Genomic DNA, 24,327 nt, shown 5'->3' with positions numbered 1-24,327 from the left:
GTAATTAAGGAGGGAAATGGGTACCGCGCTGCAAAGATGAGCCCTGTTTTGCTGAAGTAAAGCATGTCTATGTCAGCGTGCCAGCCCAGGGAGGCAGCGTGAAATACAATTAATGTTCTTTAGACTTAATGGGGGTTTATGGTGCTGTTTTTCATTATCACAATATCTCAAGAAATGTAAACAGTGTTCCTCTAATGCAATGGCAGTTCTACAGACAAGACAGCTTGGGTCTCAGTGAAGACTCAGCAGAATCAACCGCAAATTCACAATGTTATGGATAGTGCTGGGATTTGTATTTTAAAACCGGTGCAAAACGGTCCCTGCTGAGGAGCTGAGACGTTCCATTCCCAGCCCCCTGGGGGTGACTCTGCAGCCTCTTCAGCTTTGTAGCAATAAGGTTACACCAAACTCCTGTGGGTTATTGAAGCCACCTGTGCTCCACTTCTGAGGCTCACTCACATTCCCAGGCCTCCCCTCTGTAGTCCTATTTCTACTCTTCTCCTTCACAGGCCAATTTGTTTGAGACATGTTAAAAGCCTGACTTTTACAGCCCTCATAAAATCCCATCTACTCCAATCCAAATGCAGCCAGCAGTGCTCGGACAATCAGACTGAGTTTCAGCCTCTTGATGGAGATAAACACACAGCAGGAATGATTTTTTTTATTATTATTTAATTGTTACATAGGAGTGCAAGGAAATGGAAGGGCATTCTGGCCAAGCCAGGTAGATAGAACAAGATGGGCATTCTGCAGAGAGGGCTGCCAAAGAAGCCGCCAGAGGAAGAAAGGAGGCTTGTGGGTGTCGAGAGAAAGGTCCCCTCGAGGTTAAACCAACGAGGAGGTGGGGAGTGGGGAGTGGCGTGAGGAGCCTGAAAAGCCCGATTATCCAGCCAGGACCAGGGCGATCACAGGGAGAGATGACGTCAGGGTGAGGAGGGACACAGAGGAGAAAGGCTGTCCCGGATGGTGGGATTGGAGGCAGGAGAGGCCACAGAATCAGGAGGGGGGAGGTTCTGGGAATTATCCTGAGCCCCCACCCAGGTCCCCACCCAGTCGTGGCTGAGCGACTTTCCAGGCCAGGGGGCATCTGAGCCCCTGAGGCCCCTCATGTTTCCCAGGAGGAACCTGCGCTCCTGAAAGGGGCCAGGAGTCCCCACCTGCCTGCAGGGAACCTGGGAAACTTAGGCCAAGGCCTCGGACCCAGACGACCATGGGTTTGCTGAGAATTACGGGGAAAAAAACGTGGCCAGAGGGCACTTTGCAGACCCTCGGGCCCCGTGAGTGTCTGAGCTGGCGAGTTAAGTCCTGACCTGAAGCTGGATCCACAGCATCTGCCTGCAGGAGACACACGCGTGCTTGCACACGCACACACACAGAGGTATGTGTATGCACACACAGAAAAGCACTCACACACAAGATCCATCCCCTTCTTCCTCAAAAAGGAAAAGAGGAGAGCCACTGACATCACCATGCTTGGTCTTTGAACAGCAACAGCTGAAAGAAGAACTATCCAAACCAGATAATCAAATGACACCATCTCAGCCTGGCCTACAGCCCCACGTAGGCAATTGTGAGCTGCCCCTCCACCGCTGGGGTTCCCTGATGAGCAGACAAGGATGCAGGAGAAGACTGTGGGACAGCCCATTTAGGGAAGGGAGAACCATGTTCGTAAACGTGAGGCCTCAAGGAAGGCAATGTGGTTTTAAACTTTTGGGGGATGGGATTCCCCTTGACCTCTGAAATGCTCCCCAGAACCCAACCCAAAAAGCAGGCAAAAGGCAGATCTCACCTCCCTCCTCCACCCCTCGCACCCAAGACACCCCCACGGGGCTCTGAGGTCCCGGAGAGAAAACTGCTGCCACAGCGAAAACGTGTCCCAGAGTCAGGCACCACCTCAAGTGGGTCAGAATCCCGTTTATCAATCTTGTGACCCTTGACCTTTCTGGGCATCAGTTTTCTTGAAAGATGAAGAGGATTAGATGAGATAACCTGCTGTAAACACTCGGGCATGAGCCATAGAACTGCTCTGTCCAGTGTGGGATCCCCTAGCCCCACGGGGCTGGTCCGAATTGAGAGCTGCTGTTAAGTGTAAAACACACACCAGATTCCACAGACTTAATAAGACAAAAGTGTAAGATATCTCATTAATAATTTGCATATTGATTACATGTTGAATTGATACTATTTTGGATATACTAAGTTAAAAAACCATATTATTAAAATTAATTTCACTTGTTTCTTTTCTTTTTTTCAATGCAACTAACAGAAAACACTGAACTACATACATAGCCGGCTTTATGCTTCTCCCAGACATCATGGCAAGAGGCACTCTGCAGCAAAAGTGTCCCTTTTGCAAAGATGAGGCCAAAAGGGTGGGGCGTCCCCACTATTTTTCGTCAGTGATAGTGAAGAGGTAAGCCTCACATTTTGATCCAAGGCAAAAAGAGGGCAGAAGATCAGCAACTTCAGTGGTCCCAAAAGGTGAGCCCCAGAATCTGATTTGGAAAGCAGAGCTCCAGGTTTTTCTGATTTACTTGGACGGTCAGTTGATCTAGGGGTGGCTAAGGGGGATTATGGTGAGAGGAGTCTACAGCCCCAATCGGGTCGGGATGCTCAATTCGAATTTCAGATAAACAATGAAGAATTTTTTTGTATAGGTACATCCTCATGGACTTTCTGTATGTTTAGTCACTAAATATGTATAGTCACTAAACGCCAGGTAGCATGAAAAACTGCAGCAGAGAAAGCAGACACTGTGTCGGAAACTAACAATGGTCTGGGATTTAAAAACATAACTCTGGAGCCAAATGTCTTGGGTTCAAATCCTGAGTCCACTATTTACACCTGTGTGACCTTGGGCCTGTTACTTAACCCTCTGTGACTCGGTCTGCACATCTGCAATATGGGTCTAATAATACTTCCCTTGTAAGAATGCTGCTACTACCGGCAAGTATACTGATCTACAGTTGAGTCTTTTTTTCTCTTAGCAACTCAGCTGTGCTTTCTACAGCTACTAGTTGCTTCTCCGGCGGCTCTTTGCCCACCCCTGTCATCCCTGTCCTCTTCTGCAAGGCTGGGGACCGGGGAAAGCGCGGTAGACAGCACCACCTTGAGTCGAATTCCTCCGCTTTCGGAGGAAGCCACTTTCTCCTCCTTTCTTTCCTATTCCCGGACCATTTCTGGGCAACTGGCAGCTATTTTCACGTGAGCTCAAGTTAACGTCTCGAGGAGCTCCGGGGCGCGTGGGCAGTTCACCCTGCGATCTAGCCGCCGACCCCGGCTGGAGCTCGCATCTCCGAAGACTAACGTGTGTGGTTAGAGGTGAGCGCCGGGCTTTCAGAGAAGGCGGTCGGGTGTTTGCAGACCAGGGCGAGCCCTTGTGAAAGCAGATAAAAGAAAACATTTATTAACGTATCATTACGAGAGGAGCGCCCGGCCGGGGCTGTCGCAAGCCCCGCGCAACACCTGGCTTCTACGAGCTCCAAGGGAGGAGAAAAAGAAAGCGGAAAGGAGGCAAGGATTCTTTCTCTTCGTTTCCAGCCAAGTGGACCTGATCGATGGCCCTCCTGACTTTATTGCGATATTTGATTTATTAGGGATGCCCCCCTCGCGCGCGTGTGTGTTAACACACACACCCCCGCGCAAGCACGCCTCGGGCCCGCGTCCCTCCCTCATTTCCACCTCCCGGGCGAAGCCCACAGCTGTTTCAACTCTCCACCGAGGGCGAGCGGGAGCGAGTGTGTGCCGGGTGAGTGTGCGTCTGTGTCCCGGCGAGGGTGCGCGCTCGGCGCCGGGAGCGCGGCCAGCGGGGTCCCGAGGCATCGGGAAGCGGAGTGCCGCTCCGACCCCCGCTCTCCGCCACTGCCCCGTCCGGGGCCGGACTTCGGGGCCAGGGCTGGACTTCGGCGCAGCAGAGCCTGGGCCAGCCGGGCCGCCTGTCCTTCCAGCCGGAGGTAAAGCGCTCGCGCGCGGTGGGGCGCCGGGAGGGCGCCGCGGCGGGGTCCCCGCGGCGGCCGGCCCGCTGCTCCTCGCCCCGCGCGGAGGCTGGGGGTGCAGGCGGGGGGCCGGGCCGAGCGGTGCCCGGGGGCTGGCTCGGGTGGCGCGGCGGGGCCGGACTAGGGCGATGCGAGAGCGGCCCGGGTGGGGCGCGGACCCGGACTTTGGCGAGGGCGGCGCGCCGGGGCGGGGGCCGAGGGGCGGCGGCGGCGGAGCCCGAGGGCGGAGAGGCGGGAGGAGGCGGAGGAGGGGAGGAGGAGAGGCGGCACTCGCCGGAGATGCGGCGGCGGCGGCAGCAGCGGCGGCGCGGAGTCCCCTGCTCCCCGCTGCCCGGCCGGGCTGCGGCAGAGGCGGCGGCGCCCCTAGCCGGGTGAGGCCGCTGGGGCCGTGCGCTCTGGTGAGTGGGGCGCGGGGGCCAGGTGGGCAAGGCGGGGGTTCCCGGCGGCCCTCGCCGGCCCCGGAGCCAGTGCGGCCGCGAGCGCCGCCCAGGTGAGCCCGGGGCCGGTCCCGACCAACGGGCCCCGGCCCCGGCCCCAACGCGGAGCGCGGAGGTGGGACCCGGCGGGCAACGGGGTGGCGCCGGCGGGCCGCGGGAGGATGACCGGTTTGACCCCGCTGGCTGGCTGGGCGAGCGGGCAAGGACTTCCCACCGCGCCCCTGACCCGCCGACACGCCTCGCGGAGCCGTGGAGGCCTCGGGGGCCGCGCTCCTGGACTCGCCGGCCGCAGGGGGATGGCTTCCTTGACCCTTTTGAGTTTAGACCCAGCGGAGCGGCTAGTAGCCAGACCACGTGGGGCTTGTCCGGGCAAGACATGGAAAAGCGGTGGACCGGATCTTCAGAGTGGGAACTTGCAGATACCGAAAGGGCAAATAGGATTATAAAGACAAACTTCCTCCCAGGCTGGGTCAGAACCAGTTCTCATCTCCTTGTAGACAGAGGCCCCGGGCGCCAGAGGATTTCGGAAGTATGACAGTGAAGCTGCAGCGATTTCTGAGTGTACTTTTTTTTTTTTTTAAACATTCTTTATAGTAGTTCATTCATTCGTTCTACAAGCGTTTGTGAAGCACCTCCTGGTGCCTGGCACCACCGTTATGTTCCAGAGAGAAGCGATGAACAGAAAACCTGGTTTCTGAGCAGTGGAAGCTCTTAGTTCACTTGGAGGGCAGCTGGGGAAAGAGATGCAGTCTAAGGGGGAAACGGCAAGGAGACACACGCAAATCCTGATTTTGCCCAATGACCTCTGTCTGCAACTTCTTGTCTAGAGACTGAAAACCACTCTGCCTGCACACAGTAGGACAAGCCCATTTTGGCAACCCCCTTTCTCCTCCTCCACCTTCCTGAGAGTTCTGAATATTCCCTTCCCCCTCTCCTCTCTGGGCAGCCTTTCCTGCAGCTTGTTTTAATCACTTTTTGAGTTAAAAGTCAATATTTAATTAACCAAGTCATTACATTCAGCTTACGTTTGAATCTGGATATTTGCACATCTGTGCATGTTGGGGCGCCCGCCCGCACACCCCTCCATCTGTCCACTGATTCTTTCCCACAGGGCTGCCCTCACTGTCTTTGCGGCAGAGAAGGGAGGATGCTCTCAAGCGGGTTCTCTGGGGGCCAGAGAAGCAGGGAGGATGGGCTTTCCCTGGAGGACGCCCCATGCCTCTCCCCGGAGCAGGAAGAGCTGCTCTCTTCTTGTAGTTTAATAGAAAAGGGGATTTCTTGCTGCATCTCCACTCCCCATTACAGAGCCACTGGAGGGTTTTAATTAAATTGCAACCATTCATTCTGTATAGAAAGAGGGTGGGGAGGAGACTAAAGATCACTTACCTGGTGAGAGAGGTTCTCCCAGGTTTGCTTGTCCACGTGTGGAAGCTAGAGCTCATCACAACAGTCTGTCCAGGTGTGTAATTTAGTGTCCTCATTAGCAGCTCGAGGAGAGACAGCGGGCTTGGCTGATGGCTGTTGGATATTTGCATGTGAAGGATCTTCCTTCCTTGGGCCAAGTTTATGGACATAAATGCATGATGTTGGCATGGCTACAGTGGCTGAGAGGCAGTGTGGCTTGGGGCTTTGTGTATATTTATTGGGTTTCTTTAATTTGAGTTTATGGCATTTTCTGAAACCTTAATTACATGTTAAGTTTTCATACTTGAAGGTTGAATGATGAGTTGATTGTAGAAAGCCTCAGCCTGGAGAAGGACCCTGTGGCTGTGTGTGTGTGTGTGTGCGTGTGTGCACAGGCATGTGTGTGTCCCCTGCCCAATTCTTCCCTTCAGCTGCCATCCTGAGGACCTAGCTGATGTGCACTCGCACACCCGGACACTTGAAGATCCTTTGGATTTGGGAATAACATTTCCCTCTTCCTTTCCCCAGATTTGTTTGATTTATCTGTTTGGACCTGCCTCAAGGGGCCAGAGTCTGGTCTCTGGAGTTAGCCAGATGGAGAATCACACCCAACTCCATCCAATCTGTTCTTACACTTCCTCCCCTCAGAAAGAGACTGAAAGCCTTGCCCTGCAGAAGACCATCAGCATTTCTGACCAGCTCATGGTTAAGAGAGAGCTGAGTCTAGACTTGAGATGACAGTTAACACTTAAGTAGCTTCTAAATCCTTGTGCATAATAACATTTAATTCACCCAAAACTCCCAGGAGGCAGGTCTTCTGATTGTCATCGAGTTAAAGAGGAGGTAACTAAGTCACTGAGAGAATTGTGACTTTCCAACAGCCAGTCAGTCATCAAGCCAGGAATGGCGAGACCCTGGGGCACCAGGGTCCACTCTGACCCACCATATCCTCCCCCGTCCTTGACCTTGGCCTCTTTTCCAAGTGTAGAAACACCTCGTGCAGCAGAAGAGAACATAATTAGACAATCAGACTTTGAAAGGCAGAAGCCCTTCAAACCTCCCGTGTTGGGGAGCCTGGGCTGTGTATTTTTAATCTCAGGGTTGGGGGTGCCTTGAGGAAAACACACGACTGCCTGGCCACGTTCCCTCCTCCCTACAAGTACACACACACACACACACACTCTCTCTCTCTCTCTCTCTCTCTCTCTCCTCTAGTCAGGATGCAGAGGGAACCATCACGCGGGGGCTGGCGTAAAAGAGCCATGAAATCTGAGATGAGGGTTTGTGCCCCCTGAAGGTACAATGGGTGAAATTCTCCTAGAGGTGCGGCCCTCTTGTGGTTGGTGATGGAGTCGCATGAGCCTGTCCCTGGAGGTGTGGTCCAAGGGGGTCCGGGGCCCTTTGTTTCAGGCCTGGGCCCTGTCAGACCAGTGGATGTGGAAGGCGCAGCCGCCTCTCAGGACTCACCTCCAGGCGAGGGAGGCCTTACTCAGGTTCCATGGGCCTCCTCGTGATGGGCCCTGGTGAGAAATCTGCAGGGCCCCTGATCTGGATTCAAGGCGCTGGCTAATTGGAAGATCATTAAGATCATTATAATTAATTGGCACCCTGATAAATGGCATGATTGCCTAATTGGGGTGGTTGCTAGGGAACGAGGCCTCACTCGGAGCCGTAAGGGGACGTGGTGTTGGGCTGGCCGCAGGTGGGTGTCAGGGTTACCAGCCCAGCCGGTTAATGGGTGGGAAGCCAGAGCCATCGTCCCTCGCATCAGCTGGTGTTCACTGGGCAACTGCTTGTGTAAATCACAAGTGGATTATCAGTTAGGGGATATTTTCCTAGAAGGAGAGCCATCGTCCCTCGCATCAGCTGGTGTTCACTGGGCAACTGCTTGTGTAAATCACAAGTGGATTATCAGTTAGGGGATATTTTCCTAGAAGGACTGGAAAGTAACCAGGATCTTTCTTCTTGTAAGCAACAGAAAGCTGGGGGGGGGGGGGGGGGGGCGGGGCGAGGCGGGGAGGGATCACAAATCAGTGTTGGGAGAGAAGGGGACTTACTGGCTTCCATGACCGAAAATTGCTAAGGGAACAGCTTCAGGCTCAGCTGAGTCACCGCTCAAGTTCTGGCCTGAGAATCTGTTCCTCTCCATCTCTGTGCTCCCTTCCGCGGGGCTGGTTTTTCCCTCCAGCTCCGAGGGGCAGGCAGGCTCTGGCACCATGGTCCGGAGAGCCAGCATGCCCGGCTACCAGCCCGGCTGTATGATCCACGGCACGTTACTTAGCCCTTCTCTGCCTTCCTGTTTTCATCCAGCCAATGACGATGATCATAGCACCCCTCTCCTGGCTGGTAGGAAAGGATAAAATGAGATCATCGGTGTCAAGTGCTTAGCCGGACATCTGACACAGGCAAGCCCTGGGGAAACACTGACTGTTCTCGTGACTAAGGTGTTGAGTTCAAGAGCTGTCCCCCTCATCCTCTCTGCTTTGAGCCCACCAGAAAAGAACAAGGTAATGCCCACCCAAGCCCCAGGCATCTATCTGATTGGACTGTTTGATGTCACATGCTCTCTTCAAGCTGATCAGTGGTCACAGAAATGAGCTGCTGACCATGGGCTTCAGGCCAGGCTCCCAGGCCCCACACAGAAGTCAGGGGTTGGGGTAAACCAACTGAAACTCCAAAGCCCCAGGGGACATCGGGGAAAGGGAGGCTGGTTGCTGGTAAGGTGACAGCCAGTGCCTGTGATGGGGATGGGAGCGGACAGGAATGTGAGAGATCATGGCTGGATGGACCTGCTTCCAGTTCGGTTGAAGTGGGGACCATGGAAACAGCTGCTGGGTGGGCAGCCTCCCCTGCCCCTCACTGGGGTCAACAGCTATTAGAAGCCGAACTTTTCTCCCTCGGTGTCTGACGTGGGCCACCTGGCTTCAATTCTGTGCTTTCTGGTGGCCAGGGGCAGCGTTTGCCCAACCTTCTACCACGAAAGTCACCTGGAGGCTTTTGTTAAAAAAAAAAAAAAAAAACCCAAAATTCTAGATCCTGCTGAATCAAACTCTCAGGGAAGGCTCTGGCTATCGGAAGGGAACCAGAGTGCTGTGTGTGTGTGTGTGTGTGTGTGTGTGTGTTCCATGTCGGCAGAGAGGTGGAAGGAGGGCCCTCCCATGTGTTTACCTTGTTCTCCTGTCTGTTGCAGGGGCTGCCAGAAGGCAGAGGAAATGCCCCAAGTGAGGTCGGGCATATAAAGGTGTTCTGTGTAGGTTAAGAGGGCATTCCTCTTATTTGTCAGTGCACATGTGTTTACTGAGCAGCTACAGGGCGCCAGGCTCTGTGTTAGGCATTAGGATGGGCAAGAGAGAACCCTGCTGTCGTGGGATTTGCATTCCAGAGGATGAGAAGATAATACACAAGCAAGCAAGTCCGAGACGTTTTCAGAAGGTGATGGCCTCTCTGGTGGAAACAAGGTGAAAGTGAAAGTGTTCATTTCTCGTCGGGCTCTTTGCAACCCCGTGAACCATAGCCCGCCAGGCTCCTCTGTCCATGGGTTCTCCAGGCAAGGACGCTGGAGCGGGTTGCCATGTCTTCCTCCAGGAACAAGATAGTAATATGACAAAAATGATGGGGTCGGGGAGCACAGCTTTTGGCAGGTGGTCAGGGAGGCCTCTGAGGATGTGACTTCTCAGCTGTGACCTACAGTTTTTGAGATGAGTCAACAACTGAAGGACGATCTGGGGGAAGAGCATCCTGGGTAGAAGGAACAGCCAGTGCAAAGGCCTGGAGGTGGAGAGGGGTGGCCTATTTGAGACACCGGTTTAAAACACGAGGTGAAGTTCAGTGGTGTGAAGGGCAGTGAGTAAGAAGCGGGGGAGTGGGGAAATGAGGTCAGTGGTGAGAAACGAGGGCCAGGGCGAGAAATTCATTTTTTATTCAAATGAAATGGAAAACCATTGGAGAGTTTTAAGTCTGGGAGTGACAAGATCAGTATTTTAGAAAGATCTCAGTGGCTACCATGAGAAGGATGCTTTGTAAGAGGAAGCTGGGATATGAGTTTGGGAGCTGATATTGGCCAGGATTTTGGTGGTAGCAGAGGAGATGGAGTGAAAGGGGTGAATTGGAGATGTATCATGAAGGTGGAACCAGTGGAACCTTCTGATGGATTGAATGCTCAAAGTGAGGGAAACACTGTAATTTCCAACCAAGGATAGCTTTGCCCCCCAGGGGACATTTAGCAATGTCTGAACATGTTTTGGGGGGGCTTCCCAGGTGGCGTTAGTGGTAGAGAACCCTGCTTGTCCATGCAAGAGACTGAAGAGACATGGGTTTAATCCCCAGATCAGGAAGATCCTCTGGAGGAGGGCATGGCAACCCACTCCAGTATTCTTGCTTGGAGAATCCTCATGGACAGAGGAGCCTGCTTTGGGCTACAATCCATCGGGTCGCAAGGAGTCAGACACGACTAAAGCAACTTAGCACAAAAACATGGAGACGTTTTTGATTGTCACAACTAGGGAGGGGATGCTACTGGTAACCAGTGGGTGGAGGCCAGGGATGCTGTTAAACACCCTTCAATGTGCAAGACACCCCCAACCCGGACAACGAAGAATGAGGCACCCCCAATATCTCTAGGGCCAAGGAGTCAAAGATAACTGGGCAGCTTGGTGTAGGGTGATTGGTGCAGAGAAGATGAGCAGAAAAGGTTTGGAGGAGGGAGGATGATCCAGAATTTAATTGTGGAGGTGTTGGGTGTGAGATAACATTCGTCCTGGGTGGCCAAAAGCTCACTGGGTGCTTGATACACAAGTCTGGAGCTGTATGGGGCTGGCAACTGAAATTAGAGAGTCATCAGTGCATCCATGTTATTTTAAGCCTTGGGACTGGACATGATCGGTTAGGGAGAATGTGTTTTGTTCACTTGTGGGGTTTCCGCCCTCTTCCCTCCCCACTGCAATGCCTGTCATGCATCTATTTGATGAATATTTTTAGCACGTCCCACACTCTCACCTCTTTATGACAGTCCTGAGAAACTCCCAAAGGCTCAGGCTGAAACCACTGCCCCCACCCCTATCCATCTCCTCATTGCTCTGTGATTAGTAGACAGAGCTAAACAGTCATCACTCTGCAGCAGATGCCCTTGGGAAACTGCTTAAGTTCATAAGGATCCTGGCCCTTAAACAGGTAGCACAATGCCTCCTTGGTAGAACAGCTGTTAGCCTGGTCTCCAGAGTGTCTCCTCCAGCCCAGACCCAGACTTCATGGAATTCTCTCTAACCAGCAGCCGCCACTGTTTTGAATTTTCCACGGTCTCTTAATATGATTCCAAAACACACGTTGCCCAGTGGCCCTGGCTTCTGATGTGTAGCTTCACCTTGCAAAAGGCCTGGATCCACTGCTTTGCACACCTGGGCCTCGCTTGAAACTTGGATGAGTTCTATCCCAAACTCTAGAGTCGTTATGAAGCAGGGCTTGTGTCTGTGAGTTGATGGGGCGGGCCATCCCCAGGGACTATGAGCGGTACCCAAGATGTGTTTGGCCAGGTGGAAGCCAGATGTGTTAGGGGAAGAATGCTGTCAATCGCCTTTCTTATTGAATCAAGACCAGGGCCCCAGTGGGTGACTTGACCCACCTTGGCAGCCAGAAAAGGGGAGTGTTTTCTTAAAAAACATAAGTCCAGGAGATGTTCATGCTCTGGTGAAAATTAGATCATCCAAAAGCAGCATTTCTGGCATGTTCTGGACACAGGCAGTATCCACAGACTTCTGATTGCAGGCCACTCACCTCAATATTTCAGAGAACAGGAAAGCCTACTAGAGTCTTAGTGGTTTGGAGTCCTAATCATCTGAGTGTGAATCAAGATGTATTCACTACAAGTAACAGAATTCCTGGCTGAGGGTGTCTTATACAATAGAAAACACTTAAATCTCACATAACAGGAGTCCAAAGCAGGGGAGCCCAGAGGCCAATTTGTTGGTAAAATAGTGTCATCAAGAACCCAGGATGGGCCTGGTGCACTGGGAAGACCCAGAGGGATCGGGTAGAGAGGGAGGTGGGAGGGGGGATTGGGATGGGGAATACATGTAAATCCATGACTGATTCATGTCAATGTATGACAAAAACCACTACAATACTGTAAAGTAATTAGCCTCCAACTAATAAAAAAAAAAAAAAAAAAGAACCCAGGATATTCCTAGCCTGTTTGTCTGTCCTCAGCATGTCTTTGGTCTTTGTTGCTTCATGATCTTAGATGGCTGCCACAACTCTGGACATCACATCCACATCAGTTTAGTTGCTCAGTCATGTCAGACTCTTTACAACCCCATGGACTGCAGCACGCCAGGCCTCCCTGTCCATCACCAACTCCCGGAGCTTGCTCATACTCATGTTCATCGAGTCAGTGATGCCATCCAAGCATCTCATCCTCTGTTGTCCCCTTCTCCTGCCCTCAATCTTTCCCAGCATCAGGGTCTTTTCCAATGAGTCACTTCTTCACATCAGGTGGCCAAAGTATTGGAGTTTCAGCTTCAGCATTAGTCCTTCCAATGAATACCCAGGACTGATCTCCTTTAGGATGGACTGGTTGGATCTCCTTGCAGTCCAAGGGACTCTCAAGAGCCTTCTCCAACACCACAGTTCAAAAGCATCAATTCTTCAGCACTCAGCTTTCTTTATGGTCCAACTCTCATATCCATACATGACTACTGGAAAAACCATAGCTTTGACTAGATGGACCTTTGTTGGCAAAGTAATGTCTCTGCTTTTTAATATGCTGTCTAGGTTGGTCATAACTTTTCTTCCAAGGAGCAAGTGTTTTTTGATTTCATGGCTGCAGTCACCATCTGCAGTGATTTTGGAGCCCAAAAAAATAAAGTCTCTTACTGTTTCCGTTGTTTCCCCTATCTATTTGCCATGAAGTGATGGGACTGGATGCCATGATCTTAGTTTTGTGAATGTTTAGTTTTAAGGCAACTTTTTCACTCTCCTCTTTCATCAAGAGGCTCTTTAGTTCTTCTTTGCTTTCTGCCAAAAAGGTGGTGTCATCTGCATATCTGAGGTTATTGATATTCCTCCCGGCAATCTTGATTCCAGCTTGTGCTTCATCCAGCCCAGCGTTTCTCATTTTCTCATGATGTACTCTGCATATAAGTTAAATAAGCAGGGTGACAATATGCAGCCTTGATGGACTCCTTTCCCGATTTGCAACCAGTCTATTGTTCCATGTCCAGTTCTAACTGTTGCTTCCTGACCTGCATACAGATTTCTCAGGAGGCAGGTCAGGTGGTCTGGTATTCCCATCTCTTTAAGAATTTTCCATAATTTGCTGTGATCCACACAGTCAAAGGCATTAGCGTAGTCAATAAAGCAGAAATAGATATTTTTTTGCAACTCTCTTGCTTTTTCAGTGATCCAGTGGATGCTGGCAATTTGATCTCTGGTTCCTCTGCCTTTTCTAAAACCAGCTTGAACATCTGGAAGTTCATGATTCATGTACTGTTGAAGCCTGGCTTGGAGAATTTGGGGCATTATTTTGGTAGTGTGTGAGATGAGTGAAATTGTGCGGTAGTTTGAGCATTCTTTGCATTGCCTTTCTTTAGGATTGGAATGAAAACTGACCTTTTCAAGTCCTGTGGCCACTGCTGAGTTTTCCACATTTGCTCGCATATTGAGTACAGCCCTTTCACAGCATCATCTTTTAGGATTTGAAATAGCTCAGCTGGAATTCCATCACCTCCACTAGCTTTGTTCGTAGTGATGCTTCCTAAAGCTCATTTGACTTTGCATTCCAGGATGTCTGGCTCTAATCCAGTGTTCACACCATCGTGATTATCTGGGTTGTGAAGATCTTTTTTGCATAGTTTCTCTGTGTATTCTTGCCACCTCTTCTTATCATCTTCTGCTTCTGTTAGGGCCATACCATTTCTTTCCTTTATTGTGCCCATCTTTGCATGAAATGTTCCCTTGGTACCTCTAATTTTCTTGAAGAGATCTCTAGTCTTTCCAATTCTTCTGTTTTCCTCTATTTCTTTGCATTGATCACATCCCCATACAAAATGGGAATAGAGAGCAGGACTCCTTGCTATCTCTTTTACTTAGCAAAATTCTTCCAAGGGTACCCTCATACCAGTAGACTTAGCTTTATGCTTCACTGGCCCAGGGTTGGGTTTACCTCACCTCTAAGCCAAACACTGACCAAGGGAAATAGGTTTTTTATGTTTGACTTAGCTCAGTGGTTCGCCAAATTAGCAGGCCAAACACCCTCTTCTTATAGCAGATGTATTTTGCCCAGTTTCCCTGAAGTAAATTCATAGATTATATAACCTATCTGCACATATATTTTAATAATCAATAAAGTATCCTGACAGTAATTTAAAGAAAAACTAAAAAGGAAATTGATTTATAATTAAGCTATATATTGAGCCTATGAACACTTAGCACAAGTACCTTAGAGGGTGTAATGAAGCAGGTGTTCACACTGGGGCAGAATCATGTAGATCTGACAGCTCCAAATGCAGTGAGATACATACAGATGTTTGGCTTTGACAGCTCGAAGACCACAAATGCTATAGCCATACGCAATATGCTTTTTCAAAATAGAGAACAACCTACCAAAATTTCCGAGTGAAGCAAACTACCGTCTTCCCTCAAGTTCCCTAGTGATCATATTCCCGGAAGACATGGTTTAGGATAGAACCGCACAAAAACTTCTTTGGTGTTTATATGTGAAATGGAGTTCATGTCTAAGGTCAGGCAGTGTAAAAAGCTATTTCACCTCCGTGGATGTCTGGCGGGATGTTAGAAAGTCGTGCTGGAAATGGGGTGATTCTTCACTGTGTGGAGCATTATGAATTATCCACCTTCCCTGCACCCCCGCTAGACCCCGGAAGCACCCCCCAGTCACATGACAACCGAAAACTGACAAATTCCTGAGAAACACCTCTTGGGGGGACAATTTCACCCTCATGAGTCTACTGGCTTAGACTAATGCTGGTTGTTGCCAGAGGGCAGCAAGTTCCACCCCCTGAAAAAATTGGATCCTGTGGACCAAAGAACGGCCAGAGGGAAGGCTCATGCAGTTTCTGCCTCAGAGTTGTCCCCAGGCTCCTTTCTGCCCCTCACCCTCCTATTGACATATTCCTGAAATGTCCCGGTCCGTCTAGCCAGTGAGATAAACCCACGTGGTTGGCACAGATTGGCCTCTGCTGTGAATGGGGTGATGAGTTCTTGGGCTCATCTGGGTATTGGTGGTTTCCACCTGAGCAGGAGATGAAGCTGGTACAGGTGATTGCACAGAAGAACTCGCTGAGAATCCATGTGTCATAGTGGGTAAGGGCATGGACTCCAGAACCAGACTTCCTGGTTCAGATCCCAGCTGGGCCACGCCGAAGCTGGGTGGAGCTGGGCAAGTCACTTAACCTCTGTGAGCCTCAGATACCTCTTCTGTAAAACGTAGGTAATCCTAGTAGCATCCTCCTAGAGTTACTGTGAAATACCGGAACAGTGTGTGGGCACATGGGACATTGCCTCAAAAGGCAGATATTATTATTGCTTATATTTGTAGATACTTTTTAGCTTTTTTGAGTTGAGATATAATTGACATGTAACACTGTGTTCATTTTAGATATATACACATAACGATTTGATATATGTACACATTGCAAAATGATTACCCCAGTAAGTTTTAACATCCATCCCACACATACTTAGTTTTTTTTTTTCCTATGATAAGAGCTTTTCAGATCTACTGTTAGCAACTTTCAAACATACAATATAGTTTGTTAATTATAGTCACCACGCTGTAACTCACATCCACGAGACTTACTTATTTTATATCTGGAAGTCTGTGCCTTTGACCCCCTTCACCCATTTCACTTATCCTTCATCCGTCAGTTTTGCAATCACCAACATGCTGTCTATCTGTGAGTTCAGTTATGGGTTTGGTTTTTTAGATTTCACTTATAAGTGAGATCATGCAGTATTTGTCTTTCTCTGACTTATTTCACTTAGTATAATGCCCTTTAGGTCCATCTGTGTTGTCACAAATGGCAGAAGTTCTTGATTTTTATGGCCGAATAATCCACTGTAGATGTATACCACATTTTCTTTGTCCACTCATCCATCAATGGACTCTTTGATTGTTTCCATATCTTGGCTGTTGTTAAGTAATGCTTCAGTGAACATGGGGTGTACAGATAGGTTTTTGAGGGGTTTCATTTCCTTAGGATTAACACCCAGAAGTGGAATTGCTGGGTCATGTGGCAGTTCTAGTTTTAATTTTCTGAGGAACCCCGACACTGTTTTCCATCATCGCTGCATCAGTTCTTTTCAGCTTTGAAGTGCTTTTACACCTAGCATCCTGTGTGGTCTTTTCAGCCATTCTGCTTATGAGAAAGGCCACTGGTCTCCCTCCTCCTGCTGAGAAACGTCCAGCTTAGAGAGACGGCAGCAGGCTGAAGGCATGACTGGGCTCAGGGATTGATTCTTTTGGGCCTCTTTTGGGCCACCTCCTCTTTTGGGCCTCAGCGAGGCCCTCTTGGGAAAGGAGCTGATCTGTAGGGGACAGACCTCGAGGACAGGGCCCTGAGTGTGTCCTCAGAGCCCAGGGTGGGGCTCGTCACCATGTGGACAGGGAGATGCCTGTAAATAAGCAGGGATTCCTAACCGAATCTCCAGGGGAGCTCTTAAGTTCCAGTGCCCACGCCGTACCCAGACCAACAAACTCAGCACCCCTGAGGGTGGGACCCTGGCATCAGGCTGTCTTACAGCTTCCAGATGATTCCAACGTACAGCTGAAGTTGGAGGGCTCCTGAAGCAGGAGAGTAGGTGCCTGATGGGGTGCATTTCTGCAAAGTCACAAAAGGGCTTGTGGGGCCTGGCAGCTCCTCGAAACAACCCTCCCTCCAGGGGCCTGCTGCACCCACAGTAAAATCTCCTTGGCCCTGCACCACCTGGCCTCCACTTCCGTCTCACTGCACACCCCTCTAAGCGCGTGACCCGCAGACACACTGGCCTCCTCTGCCTTCGGATGCCTCTGTCGAAAGTGCTGAAGTGAGAGCTGGAGAGAAAGAGACATGTGGGTTTCAGGTTTTCCTCACCCCGGGCCCACATCACTTGGTTCCATTACTTGCCTGGCCCACATGGGCCTTGGCGTTTGCCTTTTGTTGCTACACTTTGCTCACACCAAAGGGCCACCCTTCTAGGGGCAATATGTTGCAATTTCATGTATTTTAATGATAATAAAATCTAGTATCTATGAAGTACTTGTTGCCAAGCGTTTAATCATCGGGAAAGTGTTCGTTGCTCAATCATGTCTGACTCTTTTGCGACCCCATGGACTGTAGCCCACCAGACTCCTCTGTCCATGGGATTCTCCAGGCAAGAATACTGGAGTGGTTTATCATTTCCTTCTCCAAGGGATCTTCCTGACCCAGGGATTGAACCTGGGTCTCCTGCATTGCAGGCAGATTCTTTACCGTCTAAGCCACCAGGGAAGCCCTTTAATCATCATGACAATCCTTTTAACCAGGGCCTGTTATCTCCATTTCAAAGTTGAGGAAACTGAGGCAGAGGATGTGATGCCCTCACCGGAAAAGGGGGCTCAACTGTTCATCTCTGTAGCAGCCTATCAGCTGTTTGAAACTGATTGAAAGAATGAATGAATGGTGTTCTCCGCTAAGTGTTCTTCTGAGTAAAGCCACTGGCCCCAGGAGACAAAAGTCTCGACTCACCATAGGAAACCTTCCAGGCGCAGGAACAGGCTCTCATCAGTGTCATCCCAGGCTCTTTAGCTGTGTGTCTGCTGTGTAACAGATCACTCCCAGCTCAGTGGCTTAAAGCAACGATTATTTCTAACAAGATTATGGGTTGCCAGGTGGTTCTCGATTTGAGTGATGCCAGCTGGAAGGTCCCAAATGGCTCCATCCGAATGGCTGTCAGCGACTGTTGGTCCAGAAACGGGTGCTCACGTGCGGCCGTCAGCTGAAGGGCTCCATCCTCCTCCACGTGGTCTTTCCCCTTGGCTGCTTGTACCTCCTCACAGTGTAGCGTCTCAGGATAGCCTGACTTCTAAGACCGCACATGTAAAAGCTGCCAGGCCTTCTTAAGGCTTCCGCTTCGCAAGTTCTGGGGGCCTAGGGGCAGGAGTGGCCATCAGCCTCCTGGAGGAAGGGTTCCAATGAGATAAATGCCCCCCTGCTTTTTCTGTTCTTAACATTCCATTTGAGGGTCAGGGGCCCAGTAAGAGAGTCTGGCCAGCTTTGGTCATGTGATCACCCTTTGGTGACATGGCAGGAGATGGTGGGGCATCTTAGCAGGAGAGAGAGAGAATCCTCGAAAGGAGATTGGGATGCTGTTGTCAAGAGAAGGGGACCAGATGCTGGCCAGAAAGGAGGACTTAGAAACCTCTGCACAGCCCCTGAATAAGGGGCTCTGCCCCAGGATGAGCAGCTGGCGTTGTAGAATGATTGGATGGAGGATGGATGGATGAATATTTTTCGAGTCTGCTATAAGTGTATGCCCAAGTCTGTATGACGCTGTTCCAGGCAGGGGCGCCATATTTCAGGCACTGCTAGGGGTTTGGGAGCCCCACCTTCATTATACAGGCCAAAACTAGCTCCCAGAATCCCGGCCATGCTCAGCATCTTCATCCCAAAGATGGGGCCGATTGAAGCTGGCCCTTGGAAAGGAGAGGGTGCTTGGTGGTAAGGGACCAGCCAGCCCAGTGGGTGGGCTCTTGCCTCCCCACCCTGGACACCAGGAGCCCGGGCCCCACTCCCTTTCTTCCAGCCATTGTGCACCCGGACAGCCAGGACACCTGCTGACACCCAGGGAGTCCCCCGGAGACCGACCCCAGCTCCAAGAACACCTCTGACCCCGGCGCTCCTCCCCTGTGGCAGTCTATTTCCAGCTGCTGCTAATTAGACAGCACAGCACGCCAGGGTTGGAAACAGATCTGTCATTCGACATTCTCCCTGACTTCCATCTCTAAATTTAGCGGGTTATTTGGTAAAAGTTGCTTTAGACACCCTCCCCCGCCTGTGAGTACAAGCTTCTCAAATGATTGTAAGCTTCAGGCTGTTTCCAAGGTGAGCTAATGAGACACGCATCTGCTAATAGCAGGGTGTGATGAGTGAGCAGGGTACACGCGGCGGTGGATTGGGTGAAAGGGGAGAAATAACTGCATTATAAATACCGGGCAGTCAAAATAGGCTTTCACCCCTTTTGTGTGTATGCAAGAGACTGCAATCTCTGAAAACCTAAATACAGGGTCTGTGGAGGTAAACAGTGCTGAGAACCGGTGGGGTTAACACATGGGAGGGGGTGGGACTGGAATCACCAGCCCTGGCCACGGCTGTCTACACCGAGAACCAGCCCACAATTAGGCGTGAATAATGACTCTGTTGAGGTCCGACTTTATTGCTTTTGGCCAAAGGCCTTTTGCAGAAATAACTCTGTAGCTCGCTGCCAGGGAAGCTTTTGTCCACAGCCAAGACAAAAGAACAAAGAACAGAGGTGGGAAGAACTGTATCTGATTCCTGTTTCCCCTAAACACCCAGGAAGGGTAGCAGGTGTGGCCTACCGGGAAAGCGTGGGCTGAGGGCAGGTGACGTGCAACCTTACCTATGCCAGGCGGCCACTCCTGCTCCCCGCTCCTGCCGTTCTGGTCTTTACTCTGATCTGCACATGGACCCTGCTCGTTCCTACCACAGGCCCTTTGCTTGCGCTTTTCCCTTGCTTAGAAAGCATTGCGCCCGCGACTGACTTCTGCACCCCACTTCTGGTGTCAGCCCAGACACCACCTCCTAGAGGCCTCCCCTGATTTACCCTATCTTGTCATCCTGACAGCTCCTGACAAGGCTCTTCAGATCATCTGGAATTCATCTTCATTTGTTAAATATCTGTCTCCCCCACCAGAAGATCAGGTCCTTCAAGACAGAGGCCTGGCCTGCCTCAGGTTCACTGCTGTCTCCCAGCAGTCCACACAGCACTGGCACAGAGTAGGTGCTCAGAAAAGACCACACAGCTGCGAAGGGTAGCAAATGGGCCCTCAGGCAAGCTCCAGGGGAGCTTTGTTTGGCCTGCTCAGAGTTTAAAACGTAGTGACTGTTTTGATTTTGCAAAGGGCACCTCCAGCAGGGCACTCCCCACCCCTCCCTGTGACCCTAAACCCTTGTCACTCACTCACTGTCTCTAGCCTGGGCCCTGCAGGCATTTGAGTTTGTGTCCTCACTTTAGACAAAGGCCAGGGCACACAGGTGTGTCTCCACGGGTGACCGTTACAACATCAGACTTCCTGTGAGCCAGCCCACCCGCCTCCAGCCCACCCAGCCCCACCGAGTGGATTGAGTCTTGCTTCCTGGTGGGCGGGACCCAGGGGTCCTCCTCCTGGGAGTCCCTGCCCTGGCGTTAATGACGTTGAACTTCCTCGCGCTCTCTTTTGAGCCTCTGAGTCATCAAGGAGGCCTGCTCCCCTTGCAAGAAAATGTCAGGTGTCCTTGGCAAGCAGCAATTCAGCCGTAATGTCACTGGATTTGTTTCTCTGTGCTGCTGTCTGTTTATGGCCGGGGTTCTCACCTGGGGGGCGATTTTGCCCCCCTCCCCCAGGGGACATTAGACAATATCTGGAGGCGTTTTTTACCGTCACCATTGGGGGTAGGTGCCTCTTGCGTCTAACAGGTGGCGGCCAGGGACGCTGCTCAGCGCCCTGCGACGTGCAGCCACTGCAGAGGACGACGCAGCCCCAATGGCCGCAGTGCCCAAGTCGAAAGACCCGGCTTTAGGGCAGGCGGAGCTCATTCCCCGCGGAGGGAGAAAACTGCCTCCGTAACTGCATTTACTGAAATAAGAAAGGGGGTGAACGGAAAACCATCTGGCACAAACGTGAGTGCAGGTGATAAGCAGAACTTCCGAGACCCTGACATATGGGGTGCTGGGGTCAAGGTCAATCAGGTCGCCCTTTGGGGAGCTGAGCGGACCATTAGCTCCACACCAGAAGCCCCTGCCCATCTTGCCAGAACATTCCTGGCAGCTGCCTATCAAACCCTAGCAGTTGATTCTGGGAGAAGCAATGTGCCCTCGGGCCGAGTTCTGGAAGGTGAGGAGCTGTGTGCAGCTCTCCTGCCCAGCCAGGCTGTCTTAACGTCCCTCCCAAACCCAGCCCAGCAGCCCCCAGCTGAAGTCTCCCACTGCGACAAGCCAGCAGCCCACCCATGCGACCAGGGCTGACAGCCTCATGGCCTGGGCGGCCTCCCAGTGGACGGTGACCCTGAGCAGAGGGTCACAGCCCACGTCAGCAGGAGGAAAGGACCCAGGGAAGTGAGGGCCAGTTCCCCAAAATCAGATCACCCACTTCTGTTTGGGTTCCTGCAATGAGGAGGTGGCTTCCTTTCTACTTACAAAGAAGGGACTTTTTAAAAAGCAGGAATAAGTCAATGTTTTCAATGCAGATCTAACTGGGGCACCTCTGTTCTCTGAAGTGGCACAGGAGGAGAGGCTGTTACTGCATGCTCACACCTAGGGCAAGCTTGCTTTCTGCCTCTTCTGCTCCCTTCAGAATCAGCTGAGCACAGGCCCCATTGATCTAACCCCTTTGGGTCATTCACAAAAGAAGAGAGGGGTTGGGGGAGCCTTCCGGTCACCCCAGGACTTCCTGAAGCTCGGGGATCTTTGATATGGGCGTGGGCACAAACTCCAAAGCTTGGCAGGTGCAGACAGATGGAGTCTGACTCAGATGGCGTTTCACTTCCTAGAAGGGTGACGTGTGCAGGGGAGAGGCTGCCACCCCCTGGTGTACCCAGGCCTTCATAACTTGGCAGGGCCTCCTGTGTTTTCTTGGAGAAGGAAATGGCAACCCACTCCAGTATTCTTGCCTAGAGAATCCTGTGGACGGAGGAGCCTGGAGGGCTGCTGTCCATAGGGTCGCACAGAGTCAGACACGACTGAAGCGACTTTTCATGCATGCAAGCATTGGAGAAGGATATGACAACCCACTCCAGTATTCTTGCCTGGAGAATCCCAGGGACAGAGGAGCCTGGTGGGCTGCCGTCTATGGGGTTGCAGAGAGTCAGACACGACTGACGCGACTTAGCAGCAGCAGCAGCAGCCTGTGTTTTCTCGGGCCCACAAGGTAACCCCCACGTGTGCACCTCCAGTGCGGTCTTCTCCTTCCTCTCTCTGGAGGCGGGGCATGCCCCGTGTCCCCTCCATGGATCTGGCCAGGCTCGCGTGTCACTGGTGACCAGTAGAATGGTGGGAGTAAGGCTGGGGACAGCAGAAAAGATGAGGTTCGATCAGAAGAGATGAGGTTGGGACTTCCCTGGTGGACCAGTGGTTAAGACTCCAAGATCCAACTGCAGGGGACCTGGGTTCAATCCCTGGTTGGGGTACTAGATTCCAAATGCTGCAGTTAAGACCCAGTACAGCCAAATAAATTTTAAAGAGAAGTCCCACCTGGGCTGGTGGGACATTCTCTTTTGGAGCCCTAAGCTGCTGCAGAAGAAATCAGTCACCAGCCTGGGGCTGCCATGCCGTGAGGAAGCCCAAGCCACATGGAGAAGCCCCCTCACCCGCTACCCAAGGCTCCAGCCCACTGCCACCAAACTGAGGATTCAAGTCCCCAGCTTTTGAGTCTTTTCAGCTGTGGCCTCAGGCACAATAAAGCAGGGACCAGCCCTTTCTGCTGTGTCCCGCTGGAATTCCTGAACCCAAGTCCCTGAGCATAAAAAAAAAAAATTTCCACTGCTATGTTTGGAGGTGAAGTGTTACATAGGAATGGCAACCTACTCCCATACTCTTGCCTGGAAAATTCCATGGACAGAGGAGCCTCGTAGGCTACAGTCCATGGGGTCACAGAGTCGGACCCGACTGAGCAACTTCACTGTCACTTTGTGGACAGACGTGGTCACTGGACCCCCTGGCAGGCACCGGTCTTCCCTCTGTTCAGCCAGTCCTTCACTCATTCATTCACAGTACTTGGAATCTCACTTCTCACCCTTTTGCTGCTCCCACCCCGGTCCAGACCCGGTCCACGGCCATCGTCTCACTGGCCTCGGTGTGTCCACCCTTGCTCCCTGTAGCCTGCTCTCCGCACACAGCCAGAAGGACCCTGGTAAAACCTACATCCAAACGCAGCACCCCTGGGCTAGACTGTTCCAAGTCCCCCTCACTCAGCTCCACCCCAACCATACTTGCCCCCATCATGTTCCTCAAACACCCCGGCCACATTCCTACCTCAGGACACTTGCATTTGTCTCTACGCCTGGAACACTGTTCTCCTGAATATCCACAAGGCACTTTCCTTCACCTCTTGGAGGACTCTGCCCAAGTGTCATATCTCAGAGAGGCCTTGCTACCCTCCTGTTTAAAGATGCAAGCTTCCCACACCAGCCCTTCCCACCCCCTCCCCTTAGGACTCATCAGCTCATGTGCTTGTCTTTTATTTTGGTGTCTGACCCACATCAGAGTACTCATTTCTGGGTCCTTAGCACACAGAACAGGGCCTGATGCATAGTTATTGTTGTTCAGTCACTCAGTCTTGTCCGACTCTCTGCCACCCCATGGACTGCAGCACGCCAGGCCTCCCTATCCATCGCCAACTCCCAGGGTTTGCCCAAGTTCATGTTCATTGAATCGGTGATGCCACCCAACCATCTCATCCTCTGTCACCCCTTCTCCTCCTGTCTTTAGTCTTTCCCAGCATCAGGGTCTTTTCCAATGAGTTGGCTCTTCGCATCAGGTGGCCAGAGTATTGGATCTTCAGCATCAGTCCTTCCAATGAATATTCAGACTGATTTCCTTTAGGATGGACTAGTTGGATCTCCTTGCTGTCCAAGGGACTCTCAAGAGACTTCTCCAGCACCACAATTTGAAAGCAACAATTCTTCAGCTCTCAGCTTAATTTATGGTGCAGAGTAGGTTCTCAGTAAATATTTGTTAACCTGAAGAACTAGCGCCCAGGGGGCTGAGGCTATGGAGTAAGAAAGAGACAGCCCCCACCCATGCAGAGCTTCCGGTGGGGAAAACAACTCCCTGCAAGATACACACTCCAGCAGAAGAGTGCATCGAGCAATCAGACGTGGTGAGGGGTGCTCTGAAGAGAACAGACCTTGGATGAGGCCAGGACTCAGGGAGGCCTCTGCGGGGAGCAAGGGGAGAGGAACTCCCCATCCGCTTTAGGCTCTACCGATCCAGACCCTGGGAACAGTCTGTTTTTCTTGGCAGGTGAGGAAACTGGGGCAGATCAGAACCAGAATTCAGGATTCCCATGCCCACATTTCTTCCCCTTGTCTGCACCACCGTCCTCTCATCAGCAACTAACAGAAGAAAGGTCTGCCTGTGATAAGGCAGAGGGGGGCCCAGGCCAGGGGCTAGTGGCCGTGTTGTCAGATGTCTGTACACGGAGGCAGACGGTGTCCGGGAAGCTGCCTGAGTCAACTCTCTGCCCCCAGCCTGCTCTACCGGTTGGGCTCATTCGGTTGCAAGTGACCGAGAAAGCAATTCCGAGTGAC

At 51.6% G+C, this 24,327-nt stretch overlaps 1 protein-coding gene across 6 annotated transcripts in view; it reads left to right on the top strand.

Moving 5' to 3' along the window:
- Positions 1–3,200: 3,200 nt before the first annotated feature.
- Positions 3,201–24,327, top strand: part of SULF2 (sulfatase 2) — a 126,722-nt gene continuing 105,595 nt past the window's right edge. The window contains exon 1 of one of the 6 annotated variants that reach the window (XM_061127440.1): positions 3,201–3,321. The gene's annotated coding sequence lies outside the window, so the exon portion shown is untranslated. Of the gene's footprint in view, positions 3,322–3,392; positions 3,749–3,814; positions 3,954–4,282; positions 4,394–24,327 lie in introns of those variants that run through there. The other 5 variants (XR_009690139.1, XM_061127441.1, XM_061127436.1 and 2 more) reach the window with 5 other exon arrangements.

Source organism: Dama dama, chromosome 23 (assembly GCF_033118175.1).
Source record: "Dama dama isolate Ldn47 chromosome 23, ASM3311817v1, whole genome shotgun sequence".
Classification (NCBI taxonomy): domain Eukaryota; kingdom Metazoa; phylum Chordata; class Mammalia; order Artiodactyla; family Cervidae; genus Dama; species Dama dama.
The sequence above is the reverse complement of the archived record's forward strand: the minus strand, read 5'-3'. Positions and strand labels throughout refer to the sequence as shown.